We start from the raw sequence: 18,554 nt of genomic DNA, 5'->3' as shown, positions 1-18,554 counted from the left end.
ACCCACCCAGAATCCCGGCAGGTCTTGGTGGGCAGCTACAGACTGATTCTGACGGGTGGTGAAGTGGTGGGCCTGGCCTCGGGGTGCCCACTGGAGCAACTGCATGGGACTGCTGGAGAAACGGCTCTTCCCTGAAGTCCTTGTATGGTGTCTCATCTAGACTGCCAAGTGTGTGGTTACACCCTTGCTGGCCAGGTGGCTTGGAGCAAGTTACTAATCCTATCTCCTTCCTCATCTGTACAATGAAGAGAATAGTTGTACCTACATAGTATTGCTGGGATGGAGATGCAATAGCTCATATATGCAAACTGCTTTCAACACTGCCTGGCACATCATAGTGGCAGTACTTATAATAGCAATAGTAATGGCTAATCCTTACAGTAATGTTAAGTATTAGCTCTTGTTGGTAGGGTGCAGAGACTAGTAGTGCTAAGAATGCCAAACAGGGAAATCAGAAGATGTGGATTTGAGTCTTGGCTAGCCATTTGCCACATAACTGCCTTGAGCTTCTGTCTCCTGGCAGTTATGGAGCTGCTCTGCTGATAGCTGCCTTACAAATTACTGCAACAAGACTGTGCGTCTTGTAGGCTGTGATGTGTCAACCGTGTGCGCCATTGGAGCAGGTGGTCAAGGTGGAAGCGTGACGCTGACCTGGGCTTTTCCTTTGGACGTGGGAGCTGACTGCAGCCTCCACAGGAGCATTGACTGAACCACATGCCATTGTCCTGGCCTTTACCACTCATCTCCCACATCATGTTATGCTTGACCAAGTCCTTCTCTGCAGGGCCCTGCTTCCTGCCAGGTGACAGCAAGATAATCCAGCACACACTCCTTGCTAATGGGGCATTAGGGTGCCAATGGGGTCTCCCTCTAGGCTAACATGTATGGTCTTCTGCAGAGGGGCCTTCTGGAGATGATGTTTTTGCCAGAGAAATGACTGTAACGGATCAAGTTTGCAGGCAGCGGGAGGGACCCCTGCGATGCAGTCTCGTGCTCTGTCAGTAGCCCCCTATTGCCTGGCCAAATGTCCAATATACCCATCCCTCTATTCCTCTCCCCACTGTACAAAACTCAGCATTCCTTGGAGGAGAAAAATATATCTCTTAATGGATTTAACAATTCATCCAATATTTCTTGAGCACCTTGTCAAACCATAATGGTAATTGTCATTTGTTAAGCACCTACTCTGTACCAGACCAGATACTTGGTGCTTTATGTATATTAGTTCACTTAATTTCACAACCACCCCTTCCCACCTTATAGGTGAGGAGACAAGTTTTTGTTTTTTTTTCAAATTGGGGTAAAATATGCACAACACAACATTTACCATCTTGACCACTTTTAAGGGTACAGTTCATTGGCATTAATTATATTTGCATTGTTGTGCAACCATCACTACCATCCATCTCTAGAGCTTTTTTCATCTAGAAAAACTGAAGTTCTGTCCCCATTAAACACAAATTCCTCATTCCCCCTCCCCTCAGCCCCTGCAACCACCTGTCTAACTTCTGTCTTAATGAATTGTACCACTCTCATCACCTCACATAAGTGGAAGCATTTGTCCTTTTGTGTCTGGCTTATTTCACGTAGCATAATGTCCTCAAGTTTCATCCATGATGAAGCATGTGTCAGAATTTCATTCTTTTTTAAGGCTGAATAATATATTATTGTATATATATATATGCACCACATTTTGTTTATCCATTTGTCCAAGATGGACTCTTGGATTCTTTCTACTTCTTGGCTATTGTGAGTAATACTGCTATGAACATGTGTGTACAAATATCTCTGAATCCCTGCTTTCAGTTCTTCAGAGTATATGATCAGAACTGGGATTGCTGGCTCATATGGTGGTTCTATTTTTAATTTGAAAAACTGCCGGTTGTTTTACACAGTGGCTGCACTGTTCTACATTCCCACCAATAAAGCACAAGGATTCCAGTTTCTCCACATCCTTGCCAACATTTGTTATTTTCTGTCTGTTTGTTGGTTTTTTTCTTGATAGTAGCTCTTCTCTAGGCATGGAAAAGACAAGTGTTTGAGCACCATGGTGACTATAAAACAGTCTTGTCCTCAGGACATGGCTAAGCAGTTATAGATGCTGCTATGCTAACATTGTGGTGCGGAGAACACTGAGTAACCACCTTTGAGGAAGGACTGGGAGGAGCAGCCAGTACAGAAGCAGAGAACCAAGTGCTCCTGAGAATGATCATGGTGCACAGGGTATGCTTTGTGGACAAGACGGGCTGTGGCACATGGTAGGGTGGGGAGTGAGTTCTAGGAGGTGGGGCAATAAGACAAAGTGCTGGTGGAAATTGGCCCCACAACTCAACTATGAGGGACAAAGAGTGACAGGGTGTGTGTGGCAAGACAAGCCTTTTCTCACCCACTTTCCTGATGGAGTTCTGTACTTGTTAAGACTCTGGTAACAGCAGGGACCTTTAGTCTCTCAGTTCATGGCGAAGAAGGAAGAGCTAGACGGTCTTTTAGCTCAATAAGGAATCAGAACATGCGAGCAAGAGGTTAATCTTAGAGCTGTAACAGTCAGTGGCAGTGGAATGAGCAGGTCAGTGGCCTACTGTGAGGTGTCAGCACCTCTGTAAAGAGTCTGAGGGCCTAAAGAAGGTCTTCAGTGGGAACACAGAAGCCAGTGCAAGGACGTTCCTCCAAAGCTGGACAAGTTGGTCATAAAAATAAATAATAATAGTACTTTATTATAACTATTAAAACAGGAAACCATGAGGTCCTACCGCTATATAAGCAGATGAATAAATAAGTGGAAAAAGTAAAAGCTTTGCCTGAAAGTAGAATTCCAGCTAATAAGTAACGGAGGAATGATGAAATTAGAAAAATCATCAATTGGCAACCATCATAGTAATTATTAGTCCAACCAAGAAACATCAATGGATGTTAAAAACAGTAAATGAAAGTTTGATGAGGGATGGGATATTTGCATACTCCAAGTACCTCCCCACAATGAAGTTTATTAATTACAGAGCGGAAATCAGTAACCTTAAAGTGGAGACACATGGAAAACATCACCTTAATTTTTTGATTTACATTAAAATCAGAAGTATTGGGGTCAATGAAAGTTCATATACCAGTTGGCCAGATGCAATGACAAGAACCCAGCAGGGTCTCTGTGATACGTAGGTGCATAGCCTAAACTAAGAACGAGGAATCATCTGAAAAACCTACACTGAGGGACATTCTACAAAACAATTAGCCTGTAATCTTCAAACATGCCAATTTTATGAAAGACAGAAACTGTCCCAGATTGAAGGAGACTGAAGAGATATGGAAACAAAGTGTGAAGAGTAATCCCGGGCAGGGTCCTTTTGCCATAAAGAGTGTGGTTGAGACACGTGGGGAGGCTGGAATGGCACCTGGGGATTTGACAGTGGTACTCATCAGTGTGAATTCCCTCACTTGGATGCTTGTATTTTGATTATGACAGAGAATGTCCTGGTTTGTGGGAAATGCACACTAAAGTATTTTAGGATGATGGGGCATGATGTTGGCAGCTTATTCTCAAATAAGTTAGGAAAGAAAATTCTTAGTACTATTCATGCAACTTTCTTGTAATTTTGAAATTATTTAAAAATAACAGGAAAAATATTTTTTAAAAATCTACAAAGTAACATGCAATATCAGAATCTGGGCCCTACTCAGTAATAATAAAGAGTGGATTGAGCAAAGGCTAGGGGTAGAGAACTCCCTAGTGAAGGCACATCTCCCAGAGATTGAGTGGCCTGTCAGTGTTCCAGCCTGGCATTGAAGGATAGCCCTCCTTGGCTTTATTTCTCAGCGTCGGACATGTTTTCACAGCAGGGGTTGTAGTTCCCCTTCTTTCTCTTAAGTGGATGACTGTTTTGTGTTGCCTAACAATCTACAACTGAGGCTGTGTCATGCCTATTGGATAAGCAGGAACAAGTGGACTGCAGAAGCCTCACCCAGACCTCCACCTATCCGCAAATTCAGTATGTATTGGAAAATGCTCTTCAAAGTTGAAGGAAAAGATGGTGTGTTTATTCTGCGGGATTCAGTGTTTTTTACTAGGTAATAGCAAGAACATCTGATTATGGAATGTCACTCCCCTCCCAGCCAGAACACCAGACTCACTGCTGGGGTTATAAATTTGTTTGCAGAAGTCAGGAGAAGCTAGAAGGGGAGGGAGCAGGGGTAGAGTGTTGCAAAAGGTTTTTTAAGGAAGCCCGAGGAAATCAGACTTGAAGGAGCAAGCATGGGAAGTCACTGTTGACTCCTTGTCTTGCCAATGGGTTTCAGCCCCGGGCAAGTTCACTATGGATTCAGTGTGACCACAGAAAATGACAGCAAAACGTTCTTGGGGTGAAAGGGTTATATCCAACTTTATTTCCAGGTGGCAGGTCAGTCACTAAAATCCCATTCACTCAAAGCAAGTCTGCATGTAGCAAGCCGGTCCCTGCCTCTGGGCCCCTCTGTCAGTACAGCCGTCCTGCACAGCCGGGCCTCTGTCCTCGGCGCTGTCACCACTCCAGCCTCTGTTCTGCTATCCTGCAGCCTTGCATCTCTGCCACCATGTTGTGCCCAGAGCACTGGGTGGAGCTCTTTTTATAGAGTCAACAGCCATGTATTGCCCACAGGTGTGCAGTGAGCTAGTCAACCAGGGCCAGGTGAGAATCCTGGTCACAGGAACACTCATATTATCCACACTCCTGGATCGGGTCCAACATATTGACAACGCACTGGGAGGCATTCAGAGGTCTGACTCAGAGCAGTCAGCTAAGCTAACCTTCTATTTTCAAAGGCGGGGGTGGTGGGCACGGTACAATTCTTTAGATTAGATACACATGGATTCAGGATTAATTAAGTAATACATTTGGGTTGTTGTGAGAATTAGATGAATGAACACATGTAAAATCACAGCATGGTGACTGATACATTCTAGCCAATCAGACACGTAATAGAGTGAAACAAGGGCTGGGCATATGAGAAGCAGCCTCCCTAAAATGCCTAAAAACTTTACCTAATCCCATTAGTTGAAGCCCTAAGAGTCTGAAGGCATGGCATTGGCCACCCTTCTCTTCCAACACTGGCATTGTGACCTCTTTATTTTTATTTGCGATGGCGCTTTCCCTCTAAGGAATTCCAGGGTTCTTTCCAAACTTTAAATTACCCAGGGGGAACCAATCCTCACAAGCAAGAAAGCAAAATAAAGCTCCTCAACCAAAATAAACTCCCTCCACCTCTCTGTCTCCCTGAGCGCCAACCCCCTCACCTAAAATAACCCAGGCCAGCTTTCCCCACGCCTGCCCAGCTGCTGCCTCTGCCAGCCACAGTCTCTGTCCTGTGATCAGCTGACCCGTTTCATTTTGCTAATGAACCCTGTGTACTCTAATGGGGAGGGTTTCTTTGCAAAGCTTCAGCAAGAGTCCCTCTTTGGTTTTTAATGACTACCCTCTGACACCAACCATTTAGAATTCAAATCCATCTTGCTCACCAGGAACATGGATTCTTCTGCCACGGTGTTTGATACTGATGAAGGCTCCTTGATGCTTAGATGTGCTCTGATCACACACAGTGTTTGTGGTTATTGGTCTCCTGGGAGAAGCAGTCCCCTGACGGCAAAACTCCCGCAGATAAACCTGACTGCCCAGACCAAAGTTCAAGACAGAGGGGGTAGGCTGGAGCCTTGAGCTGGGCTTTCAAGAGCTGCTATTTCCCCTGTTTCAAATTCTATAGAGATGAAACAAATATGTCAATTTTCAGGTTACCAATGGTTAAGGGGAGGAGCCCAGAACCGGCTGGATTGACAACCCCTGGCCAGTAAGGGGCGCTGTTGATTGAGAGACCGTGGCTGGAAGCCGGAAGAGAAGGGGCTGGTGGATGTTTTCTGCGTCCTCTAGTCCTTAGAGGCTCCGCTCTTTGGGGGGCAATCTGACTGGACCTGGGAGACTCAAACAAGTGGCTTCACTCCCAGGGGCCTCCCTGCTGTCCATCCCTGAACGGAAACCTTCAGTTACCCCTGCCAGGTCCTCCCTGGGCTTCGCCTCCCCTTGTCCAGCCACCTCTGGATGCCCGGCAGTGGGGAGGGCTCCAGGCCGCCAAACTCCGGCCTCACCCGCTCACTCTGGGCTGGAAGCTTCAGCCGGCTTGTTGCATTTCCCTTGTCCACTGCCTTTGTGCTTATTTATCTGAGAAGTATCACGGCTGAGTCCAGAACTTTCTTGCACCCACTGCTACTAGTCCCTCATAATGAAATCTACCACGCACTTGGCTCGATGACCACTAGAATTGTTGACTCAAGTTCTCAGCGTGGGGGAGGGAGAAAGAAGAAAAGAATGCAAAGACACTGGCTTTGCATGTCTACCCTACTTGGGGCGGAACCTATACTTGCAGAGGATAATATACATTTCAGATCCCCGCGGCAGGCTCCTTCGGGGCGGCCCACGCCTGTGTTCATTGGGAGATGCCCTCGAGAAAGGGCTACCGCGGTGCAAATTATTAACAGTCATTATCCCAGGGATGCGCACTTAAAACCCTGTTGGCAGGAGATGAAACATTCGAGGCTTTTTGCCATTTGCTTGGGTTTCTCCTGCTGTTCTCCCTCAACAGAGACCAGCACCAAACAGTGGATGTTTGAAAACTCGGGATACTGGCATTTTTTTTTTTTATCCGTCAAGTGAGGGAACCCGGGTTTGGGGAAAAGGTGCCCTTTCTCTTGAGCTGGCAGTGAACCAGTTAAATGAATACTGCTCCTTTCTCTTTTTGAGGTTATATTTGAAGATCAAAGTGCCTCCATTAACATGCAGATTTGGGTATCTGTTTGCAAAGAACGGAGTTATTTCAGATGCTGTAAGGGAATCCTTTCTGCATTTGTGTCTTTGCGAGTGGGAAGTCCAGCTGCCTCTTCTAAGACTGCCCATAACTCTTCAGATGTCAACAAATCATTGAAAGGTGTCCGAATGAGGAAAATGAAAGATAATTATTCCAGCCGTGGAGAGCTACTCGGAAAGTGAATAGAATCTGTCAGCTCGTCTTTTGAAAACAGCAGTTGGCTGCTTGTCTTGGGTATATTAAATGGATATATCTAGAGCCCAGTGAGGTATTTTGAGATGGCGGTAATCAGCTTAAGTTGGTTTTGGTGGATGGAAAAAAAGGCACTAGAAATGGGGCAATTACTGAGTTGGCGTGGAACAGCCTCCCTGATATGGTGACGAGGGGGGCTCCTATTCAATTCTTAAAAAATGGAATCTTACATTCTTTGTGAATGAATAAAGAGGAAAGCTCCTAAGTACTTGGTAATTTCCAGATGGGGTGGGTGTGGGGCAGCAGGGGAGACTTTGAGGGGATCCTGTGGCCTGGGGTGTGTGCTCCTTTCAGGAACAGAACCCGTCACAGGAGGACAGAGGGCTCTGGAGGCTGGCTAAGGAGGGTGCTGTGTGCTTATGCCAAAACGAAAATGAAGGCTCATTGGACTTGGGTGACGTCCCCAGGTGGCAAAGCAACAAGGAAGCGATTTTAGACAAATGTGCAGCATTATACAGAAGTCAGAGTTGTTCCTCCTCTTCCCACCCCAAAGCCAGAGCTGGGGAACCTAAACTTACCTGTTTATGGAGGAAACATCAGATCCAATAAAGGGAGGGCCAGGGGAGGCATTGTCTGGACCTCAGGCTTAGGCCTTCTGTGCTCAGTCTAACAAAACTGCCTATGTATTTGGTTGCAGAAGGATGGCCAGCTGTGAAAGATGCAACTTGTTCTTGGCCCCAACACCAGGCCACACTGAAGTGCACCGTGAAAGCATTTTTTTTTTGCAAACCCTGTAGTCATTTTGTGACTTGTGTAACTGGTGATGCATTGTGTTACTATCTTGAAAGTGCATCTGTGAAGTAGATGACAACTTGTCTCTGCTTCTGCAGGTCTTATCTGCAACATGGTGGGAGCCCCTGGGGGTCTGGGTGGTGCTAGTCTTTGGGAACAGGGCAAAGCAGGCCCTTCTTGTCCCAGGAGCTCTGGCCAGGTGGCTGGGTGGCTTTGCAGTCTGTGGCACAGGTCTCCATGGCTCCTGACCACAGACACTTGTCTGCCATCAAAACAAGGACTTGTCCTGCCACAGCTTTCTTCTCTTATTTGAAGCAAGTTGGGTGGGGAGGGGGCCTTCTTACCTGATGCGGACGGTGCACTCCAGCCTGGTGGGCTTGAACATCCAGGGAGCAGGTTCTATGTGGCCTGGCCTCTGCCAGCTAGCTGCTGGCCCTTGGGCAAGTCATTTGCTTTGAATGACTTCAGGATAATTTTGAATAAAAAAATAGATTTCTGTTTTACAGTGCTTCAGAAAAACATGCCTCTACATGCTTGTTGACATGGCAAGGGTGGCCCCATTTGGTCACTCTCTGGCAAACTGCCACCCAGTGATGACTTCCAGCCAAACATAAGAATGTGGGCCCAGACTCGCACTGAAGTCACCATGTGCAAGACGTATCAGCATTTCTGCTGTTTCTTTTGCTAGCTGAGGAGGAGGTCTGTCTAAAAGTAGTTTGTCCACTCAAGCTTGGTTCACCCATCTCTGCTCAGAGGCCAGACGGCTTCTGTTAGGAAATGGGGACATAAGAGGGGAACCCCACAGCCCTCTCCACTGTACACAGAGACAGGGTCCGTGAGGCACTGAACTCTGCAAGTGGCTGAGGCCTATGAACCCCTGCTCTAGGCATTCCTTTGGCATTGAAAAGAGTTTACATGGGATACTGTCCATGCATGACAGGCCCATCTACAGAGTGATTGCTTCACTGGTGGACCTATTTATTAAGAAATGTTACTTTTGCATTTGCGGAAGGTTTGTTCTTTTGCTTAGTCTTGATCCTTAAGGTAAAAAGATTTCCAAAATGGAGAACAGAGAGAGGGGGAAAATGAGATCTAGTTCATTCAGGAAATCTGAAATCTTTTTCTGAACATCCTATGAAATATTCAAAAACATGTAAGGAAGACTGACTTCTCAGAGTCTGAGAAGCTGGACTCTAACCCTAGACCCACTTTCTAGCTCCCTGACCTTGGACAAGTCACTCAACTTCTCTGAGCCACATCCTCCTTCTCTATGGAATAGAGATGATAAGATACAGTTTGCCTTGGATATTATCCAAACAAACGTGTAAAAGCAGTCTGTAAAAGGTAAAGAACCGTACATAAATACATGAAGTATTGGTGTTAGTAGTAAAAGCAATCTAGTTTGATAAAAATGCCTTGTCAGGTCATGTCATCCTTGCTGTGAGTTACATCTGATAATACACTAGCTATGGAAAAAAATTATCTTGTGCTTTCTAGATCACAACATATAATTGTATTTCAGTCTCAGAAAAACAGCCAAGGTTTCTACCAGCCCTGGTGAGCCCATTCACCGATGCTGAGAGAACAGCTTCTAGTCCCCTCAGGGCTTCTAGAAGCCATGCTGGCCAATGAGAAGGGAGAAGAGTCTCTTTTCCAGGTCTTATTGGTTACCAGAGGTGTCAGTCATCGCCTGTCCACCCACAACCCTATAATAGGCTTCAATGGCCATTGTCTGTCTACACCACCTGACCTGTACCCAGTTTCTGACTGTTTTTTCTAGCTGCCAAAGAAGAGTGGGACCCTGTAATTGCTCTCGTGGGGATTGGAAATGAAGACTGAGAGAATTAGTCGAGTGAAGTCGGTGAAACAGCATAAAGGGCATGTGGGGTTCAGGGTCGGGGGCCCTTGAGGGCCATGTGGGAGCTGCAGGAACAGAGGCAGGAGTAAAGAGTGGGTGCCAGAAAGAATAGCAACACACTGAGGGAACCCTTCCCTGAGGGGCAGCCATCTGGGGCCTCCAGGCTTCCCTGGGCCTCACTGTCTCCAGATCTGGGCCCCTCTTCTCCAGGTGATGCAGCAGGATTCTATTTCAGACCCTTTCCTACCTAATCTCACCCTTAGGCAAAGTGGGTTGGTCTGGGAGTCCCTGACGGTCATCTAGGACTACAAAGGCATGACCTGGGACGGGGGTAGGGGCTGCAGATGGGTGTCCGAACACTGAGACCAGTTCCGGCTCTGCCATAAATTTCTCCTGAGAGCAGAAACCTGTGTCCTTTATAACAGACACCATCCTGTGGGTCAGGGTGGCCTGGGAGCCTGACTGTAGGCAGGGGAGGTCGTTTTTTGTAGCTCGAATGGCATCTTGGTTAAAGGACTGCTTGCTTCTGTCTTAGCACTTACAGGTGTGCCTGCCTTTGTCCCACGTCCACAAACCCCCTACCCCAGTCTGCTGTGTTGAAAGTATGGCTTGGGGATGTGGGCAAATCACGTGGTTGGCTAAGGACAAATTCCCTTGTTGGTAGTATAACTTAAAACCTGTGCCTAACTCATAGTGGGTCAGAGGATGCCCAGAAATGTAGACTACATCATTCTGTCCCTTCTGAGTGAAGGACAGTGGATGGATAACCAAATTTGTTGTAATAATAATAATAGCAACAAAAATAATAATACCTAGATGTGTGACCCTTGAATTCATGGCTCATGCCTAGTACATGATATAGACTAGTTTCTGCATCAAATACTTTACATTCATCTTGTGACATAGGTAATATGATTATCTCCATTTTACAAAGAAGGAAACTGAGGCCCAAAGATGCTAAGTAGCTTACCAAAGTCTGCTAGTAAGAGGCAGAGCTGACCATATTCTGACTCATCTGGACTCCTGAGTATTACATTATATGACCTGTACTGTTGTCACAGAATCAACAACAAATCACTCCATACCATTAAACCCTATAGCCGGGGTAAGTAACATCATCTTTCATATTATGTATTTCAGCCACAGACTCATGCCCAGTAAGCCATATAGGGAAAGGGATTATGTTTTCTCTTTGGCCAGGGCTCCCTCAGCCTTGGCACTGATCTCTTCTCACACTGGGTGATTGGGAAGTTTGGCTGGCCAACCCTCTCATCTCTTCTCCCTGATGAAGTTGATGCCCGCCCCCCCATGCCAAGGAGTTATCAGCAGCCTGAACTGTTACTGGGAAACATATGTTTTACTTGTATTACTTTTTAAAGTTCAAAAGGATTGTATGTTTTGATTTAAAAATGTGAGTAATAAAAAAGGGCATGCTGTAAAAATGAAAAGTCCTCTACTTTTCATCTTGTGAATGAGATGATGGGCATTCTCTTAGATCATTTTGTGAATTGGTAGGTGTAGATGTAGAGCGTGCTGTATGTGTGGCTGTAAGCTATTCAATTGGTCTCCTATGGATGGCCATTTAGGTTATCTCCAATTTTTCACTTTTCAAATAATATTATTATCAAACCCCTTATACATATGTTCTCACACACTTGAGGGAGTAGCTCAGTAGGATATATCCCAGAAGTGGAATTTCTGGGTCAGAGGGTATAAACATTTTATATGTTGAGTAGGGATTGCCAAATTACTCTCAAAAAAAAGGTGTTCCAACCCACACTGCCACCAGCAGTATATGAGAGGACTGAATCCCATGATTCCATCTCAAATGTGTATTTCTAAGTTTAATTACATTTGTATTTGTCCTTAGCTTGACTTCCTAGGGGTTCCAGGAGTTTTGTTTGCATGGTTGATGACCTGGGAACAGTTTTCCTACTGAAATAGACCAGGATTCATAGGACTAATGCCACCTGCGCAATAGCTTCCACATTTCAGCATTAACCCCACACCTCACAAAACCAAAAAAACCCCTAACCTAATAGAGGTGGAAATTTGTGTACATGTACTGAATAGTTTACATTCTCCCAAAGACATAAACTCTGGAAAGCTAGCCATGTGGAAATTTCCAATAGCTTTGATATTCTGGGCAACAGTGTAAATTTCTACTGAGAAATGTCTGGAGCAGTCATGTAGATGCCAATCCAAATTATAGTTATGTCCTGCTACACTGATTTCATACCTGTTCCTAAAGGGCCCAAAACTCAATTTATAGTTGGTTAAATATGGCATTTTGGGTCATTTTTAATGTTCCCTAGGCTCTGGGTCCAGATTGTGTCCTCTCAGCTGAGTCTTTGAGAAAAATTGGCATTGGTAATTTCAGACAAATGGCTTCATCTCTAGAAATCAATTTGTTGTAAGTGCAAAGATTACTTTTCAATTAACCACAGGCAATTAAAATCTTGGTATTGATTGGAAGTAAAGCAAAAGTAAATAAAATCATGTAAAAATATCAAGCCAGTACCAGTGACTTCACACCTCACATGTGGCTCCTGTGCATATGGTTTCTCACTATTTTTAAAAATAGGATTGTCACAAAATAACTTAATATACAATTTTGGCCAGCTTCATGCTGCTCAAAGCAAGTTCTCTCTTAGAAATAGGATAAGGACAAGCCAACTAGTAGTATAGTGGGCAATCCAACTTTGCCAAATTATTTGAGTTTATGCTAACTAGTAACAATAATAGTACATGGTACTTGTATCAAGGGTCAGTATGCATTTAAATAGATGACTGACACTCCGGAAGCTGCTTTCATACTGAAATTAACCAGGAGTCTTAGAGGTGATGTTACTGTTATCTGTTGTCATTATTGCTATAGCTACCATTTATAAAAATAAGCCCTTACTACATTCCAGGCATTATTTGTCATACATTTTCCAAATACAGTTGCTGTGATAAAGAAAATATCCTTTTTTTACAAATGAGAATAGTCATGAAGAGGTTAAGTCATTAGCCAAAATGACAGGGCTGGTAAATGTGCACATAGGAATTCAACCCTCCATTTATTTCCAACATAGTGTTTTCAACACTGTGATGACAGGCGTCATCCGTCAGCTGGGTCTGGCTGCAGAATGGTCTAATGTCTCCTTGCATTCGGGAAGCATTTAGAGATATTATTTTGTGAGGCATTCTATGTGCAAAATGTTTCATGAACAGGAGTGTATCCGTTTGTGTTAAGCAAAACAAAACAAAACAGAAGTAACAGGAGCTGGGACAGGTGGAACACTGAGGCCAAGCCAACTTTTTGGTCTGTTCCTCATCATGTCTCAATTTCTGTAATGAAATTTTCCCACCAAACAGCAACACAAATGTCTTGGTCATGGACATTGAATTGGGTCTTTTCTGGAGAGTAACACTTTTCCATTGAAACAGCCCCTTTCTTGGACAGGGTGTTGGGAGTGCATGCGTGCGTGCGTGTGTGTGTGTGCGAGCGCGCGTGCACGCTTCTGGCCTAGTGAAGCGGGTATTCAGGTGGCACAATGCTGCAAGTGGCTGGTTTGGCTATTTGGGAAGAAGCTGGCAAACACGGGCCTTCTCCCTGGCAAGGAGGAGAAAGGGCCGCTTGTTCCCGGAATTCAGAGAAAAGGCTGGCGCAGGTGGAGCCTCATCAGTGACATGTCGGAGGCCGTGGCTGCAGGTGCCGCTCTGGACATGGACGTGTACTTCCTGGGGCAGGCGCGGGATAAAGAGGACTGCCAATCCCCCAGTAGAACCCCGCAGTTGTCCCAAGGGTGAATGAAAAAGATGTTTCAGTGCTGTGGACAGATCTGGATGGTTTGCCACAGAGGACAAAAAGTCTCCTATAAAATTCCATTTACATAGTCCTATCTCACTTGGGCTTTTGGTGACCAGATTCAATTGTGCTGGTGTCCCCTGTGCAGTGTGATATCATAGCTTCAGAGGAAGGCTTTATGCAGAGGTCACACTAGTTTGTCCTGGGGATGTAGTCATTTTTTGTGTCACAGACAATGTTTTACTGTGGAGATATGAGCCAGATGGCTTAGCCACTTGCAGTCCAGGGCCCAACAGTGTCTGTATTGTTGGCGAATAAACAGAATCTATTGTCTGCTGCTCATGAAACTCTAGTGCCCACCACTGTTTAGAGATGAAGTATTTAATAAATTGTTAGGTCTCGCTTAAAGAATCTGTGAAACAACATCTCAGAAGGATACAGGCCTCCCCAAATATAAATCTCATGTGTTCTTAAAAACCACTGCTATGTCCTTTCTGCCTTCCCCACCCCCTCCATCTCTTGAGGCTGTTTACTCTTAATAGTAGTGAGAGCTCTGATTTTGGTTCTTTCCCACCACAATCCATATGCTAATATGATCTGTAATCCTTGTGCTACGCACCCACCCCCAGTCCCAACGTGCACAGGGCAGCCTGGCAGGGAAGAGGGTGTGTCACTGCCATGCACTTTTAAGATCTGTTTTCTCCCTTCTGCTTGAGATTGTTTCCAATGCCTAAAGGCAGAAAGTGTAGTGTCCCGCAAGCCCCTTTTCAATGCCCCACCCCTGGGAGGGGTTTCTGCTCAGTCACCCCAAACAACAAACAACACAGGACAGCAACATGGAAGGATCATAGACTCTGTTTCTCCCTTTGAAGAAGGCGTTCAGACTGTCATTTTCTGAGCATTTCTCACCATTTGCATCCCTTTCTTTCTTTTTTTTTCCAGGCTGCATCTTGTCTTTCTAAATGAACCACACGCTCCCATTTAACTCCGCCCAGCTGTGGCTGGGATATTGCAATGTCAGAAGTATTCGTTTCCTGCTCTAATTGCCGCCCAAGCCAACCTTGACCGGCAAGGAGAAAGCCACTGACAGGTTTGGGCTGTGTCCAGACCTCCTCAGACTTTCTGTCAGCCAACTGTTTGACAGTATATGCAAATGCATGCAAATGCAGGGACACTGGCCTAACACCTGCAGAAAGTGACCATCACCGCTCAGGCTCGGCCTTCCTGTAACTGGGGGTTTTGAAATGCTGCTTGGTTGCTTTCTGTCAGTTTATTATGCATTTGTCAGCAGAATGCTGGGCTGATAAAAACACTCCTCTTTGTCCTGAAGAGCCTCAGAGCTCCATGTGGAACCGCAAGTGCCAGGGATAGTGGGATGGCTCCCAGCCAGGCCTTGTGAGTCCTCCCCTCTGTCTCCAGGACCGGAGTGGCAGCATCTGAACTCCTGTGGGCTTGCCCACACCGAGGAAGGCCTTCTGTTTCCCGGGGTGTAAAGACATAATGTTGGTAGTGGGGCAACAGAGAGAAGGCCAGCTCTCTCTAGCAGCTGGAACTTGGTGACTTTGAGCAATAGTGTGTCTTGGATTTTAAAAAGCCAAAGAAAAGTCTGCCCGAGCTGTCAGGGAATCAGAAAGGGGGAGAGGGCCTGCCACCTCGAGTGGGAACTGGATTGCAGCCGCACACACCTCCTCCAGACTGTGGGAAGACTGCCAGGTGGCGTGACTCTTGCATCCACTTGCCGCCCGGCCAGCTCGGCTTCCATCTGCTCGGGCCTCTGCCGGCCTCTGACAACTCCTCTCTTTAAGAGATGCTGGGACCGGCCAGTCAGCTGTTATTGAAAAAGTTGTGTGTGGGACTCGTAGTTTTGATTTTGGCCTTTCTGAAGGTAAGGCAAGGGACCCAACGAACATGGACCCACAACGAGAGATTGGTGGAAAAGTCCTGAGTTCCAGGGCCTTCCCTGAGCCATCACTGAGGGAGGAGTGAGGCAGGGACATGGCAGATGCATGGGCTATGTGGTCCTGCAACATTGGCCGCCAGAACTGGGGAAAGCATTTTGCATTTTTTTGTCCAGTTGAGCTTTGGTTCTCCAGAAGAACAAGTCACCTGCAGAGTGGTGGTGCGAAACAGTGCAAACTTCTAAATCCTTCTACCCTCTCTACTTAACAGGTTGGAAGGGCTTTGAAATATGGGTGTCTTCTTGTGTATTTTTGGATACCCGAGTATACACAACCTAAATATAGGACCATGGTGTCCTGGGCTGAGATGGATAACCAACTGTGGCAATATCTGGGAAGTAAGCAGGTGTTGCTTATAATGAACAAGTAACAATGTTGGCGTTGGCTGCTGATCCAAAGTGGATTTTTCTTCCTGTAAACAATCATTTTGCCATTCATGCAACTTAAAGAACTGTCTGTTCTTTCTGTGTATAAGAGAAGTGAAAAATCACAGTGAAGACTCTTAAGATGTTTGACTTTCTAGGCTTTTCCCTCTTTAGGAGGAAAAAGAATATTTTGGGGCTTCCCCCAAACCTGCTGTTCTAGAACCTACTGGAAAATTCAAGTGCATGGCTTCAAAGCAGACATAAGGGTTCTTTATGCTGAGACCGCATGTGTGCCAACATCCCTCTAGCAGTCCCCAAGGAAAGCCTGCTGTATAACCAAGGGACCCAACAGATTGACAGCAGTCAGGGCTTCATCACTGCTGAACATCTTGGTATCGATATGGCAACAGTGACAGTGCCCAGGGCTGGTGGGATCAGTGGGTTTTCCAGATACTGATTTATTCAGAGGGAGGAAGAAAGCAAACCTAAGCTTGGAAAGATAGATTAGGTGTCTAAGTACCGAGTATTGGGCAACTGCCGTTATGAATAAACGGAGGCACAAAGGCATTGATGAGAAGTCTCCCAGGGTCATACGGTAGATCCAACTTCTGCTCACAATAGGACCCCAAAGCCCAGTTCAAGTTCCTTCCACATGCTTCCTGTTAATTAGATCACACAGGGCGTACAGAAAGGAAAACTCTTGGTTGTGCTAAAAATCCACAGAACCCAGGGGGAGGTACATGTGAAAGATAAAGGTGATTTAACCCTTAAGATATACGAAGCTTCAAGAAGGGACTGCAGTGTGACAAGGGAGGCCTCCGATCAGGTCCTCGGTTCCGTTGAATATCCATGAGGCTGATATTGTTTGTGGTTGTCATAACATCAGCAAGGAACGAAAGCTGGAATTTCATCGGCTGGGAGGTTGTTGATGGATTTTTCCTCTTTTCCCAGCCCCAGTGCCTGCCATAAAGGTGAATAGAGCCCATGCTTTGCCCAGAAAGCCAGTGCCAGGGCAAGTTACACGGCACCAGTTTTGTTTTACCAGTTGGAAAGAGCGTTTCATCATACTAGCTGTGATTCGTAATGTGTGGGTCTCTCTTATTTAAATAAGCTCTCTGCTTGTCTTCATAAAAAGGCCAGAAAGAAGTAAAATGCCATATAAATGAGACCGTTTCATTTCTCTCTTGATCTCTCTCTCTCTCTCTTTTAAAAATAAACTTTAGAACCCAAGGTACTTGTATTTAAGCAGCTTTAATTTCCTTTCAGGGCTGTGTGCTCGGTGTGGTCACTCAGGCAGCAGTAACTTTGAAAAAATGACCCGTCTACACCCAAACAATAACAGAATCCCCCTTTTTATGTTGGAAACGCCCACGGCTTTCTGTGTATCTGCAGACTCCCCACGTAGATGCAACTGTTTGACCAGCCTTCTACTGAACAACTTAATTAAGCAAAAGAAAACGTGTCAGTTTCTGCCAACCTCACAAAAACAGAGCTGTGGGGGTAAAAAGGGTCGGCCGAATTAACCCACATTCCTGAACGGGTTCACTAAAGCGAGGCCTGGCTTTGCAGGAATGCCAAGGGGAACCATGTGCTGGATTGCCATTCAGATTTATCAAGACATATTGTTCGGTAGATCATACTGAACACAATTAAAGCTGCACTACCTCGGGGGGCCACGGCTCGGGTGTGAGCTTAGCTTAATTAAAAAAAAAAAAAATCTTGTCACGACACGGTGCCCACCACTGACATTCTGCACAGTTATGGAGACAAAACAGTTTTATCCCACCAGATGAAAACAGCAAGTTGATTTTAGGTTCTCCCCTTGTGGGTACCCTGCCCTCCCTGTCCCCGCCTCTTCCCTCTTCAGGAAAGCACAGGCAATATGCAAAGCAACTGTATACTCTGCATGCAATTTGTACTGGCCAGACCAAACCCGAATCTAATCCTTTTTTTTTTTATCCTGAGGGCGGGGAAGTGTCCCTGCCTAAATCCTTCTCTGGAAGCTGAGAAAGCAGAGGCCCCAGGAATCCTGTTTCCTAGCCAATTAAATTTAGTTTTTTTTTCAGACTTGGGTTTTGATTTTGCTTCCTTTATGTGAAGCCAGGACAGAGCTTAGCATCCAACACTCTCCCCCACCCGACCCTCTCCCTACCCCACCGGAGCCTCCGCAGGCAACTGGGAGAAGCGGGGCCTTTCAGTGGCAGCCAAAGCGAATGCAGAGATATTACCACTCACTTGGAGAGAAATTGACTAGGCATTCGTTTGGTGTCAAGGACATGAGATTGTAGTATTTTGGGTCCCAATTATTTTCTCAATCTGTGTGTGTGTGTGTAGCAAGTCACCATATTCACTCAGCATTATTCTATACAGAAAGCCTCTCACAATTAGAATTACATCGTTCCACATTCTGGGTGGGGAAAGAGACTCAGTTCAACCTTTAGTTTCTAATCTTGAAGGGAAGCTGACACACCAGTGTCGGCAGATTGGAGGCCAAAGAAATGGGCTCTCGGATACCAGAGGAACAGAACCACAAATGTTTTTCTGTGGGGACAACTGGGCGTCCTATCTTTCTGAGCCCCCTGCGATGCAAGGAACTGTTTGATCGAGAAGTGTTTCTGCTTGGCATCTGCTGCAGGTATTCTTCAGTGTGGAGGCAACACGCCTCAAATGTCCTGCCCAGTCCCTGTCACTGGGAGTGTTATCCCCACAGAAGGCCCAAGGCCGCTCTCCGCGCGTCTCACAGCAGGAGCACGGACTCTGGAGCTGACCACAGGCAT

The 18,554-nt window shown here is 45.8% G+C and overlaps 1 long non-coding RNA gene across 1 annotated transcript in view; it reads left to right on the top strand.

The window, feature by feature from the left end:
- Nucleotides 1–17,004, top strand: part of LOC118909637 (uncharacterized) — an 83,949-nt gene extending 66,945 nt beyond the window's left edge. The window contains exon 7 of the long non-coding RNA XR_008998329.1: nucleotides 14,397–17,004. This is a non-coding gene — a long non-coding RNA (uncharacterized LOC118909637). The remainder of the gene's footprint in view (nucleotides 1–14,396) is intronic.
- Nucleotides 17,005–18,554: the final 1,550 nt, after the last annotated feature.

This window comes from Manis pentadactyla, chromosome 1 (assembly GCF_030020395.1).
Source record: "Manis pentadactyla isolate mManPen7 chromosome 1, mManPen7.hap1, whole genome shotgun sequence".
NCBI lineage: Eukaryota > Metazoa > Chordata > Mammalia > Pholidota > Manidae > Manis > Manis pentadactyla.
The sequence above is the reverse complement of the archived record's forward strand: the minus strand, read 5'-3'. Positions and strand labels throughout refer to the sequence as shown.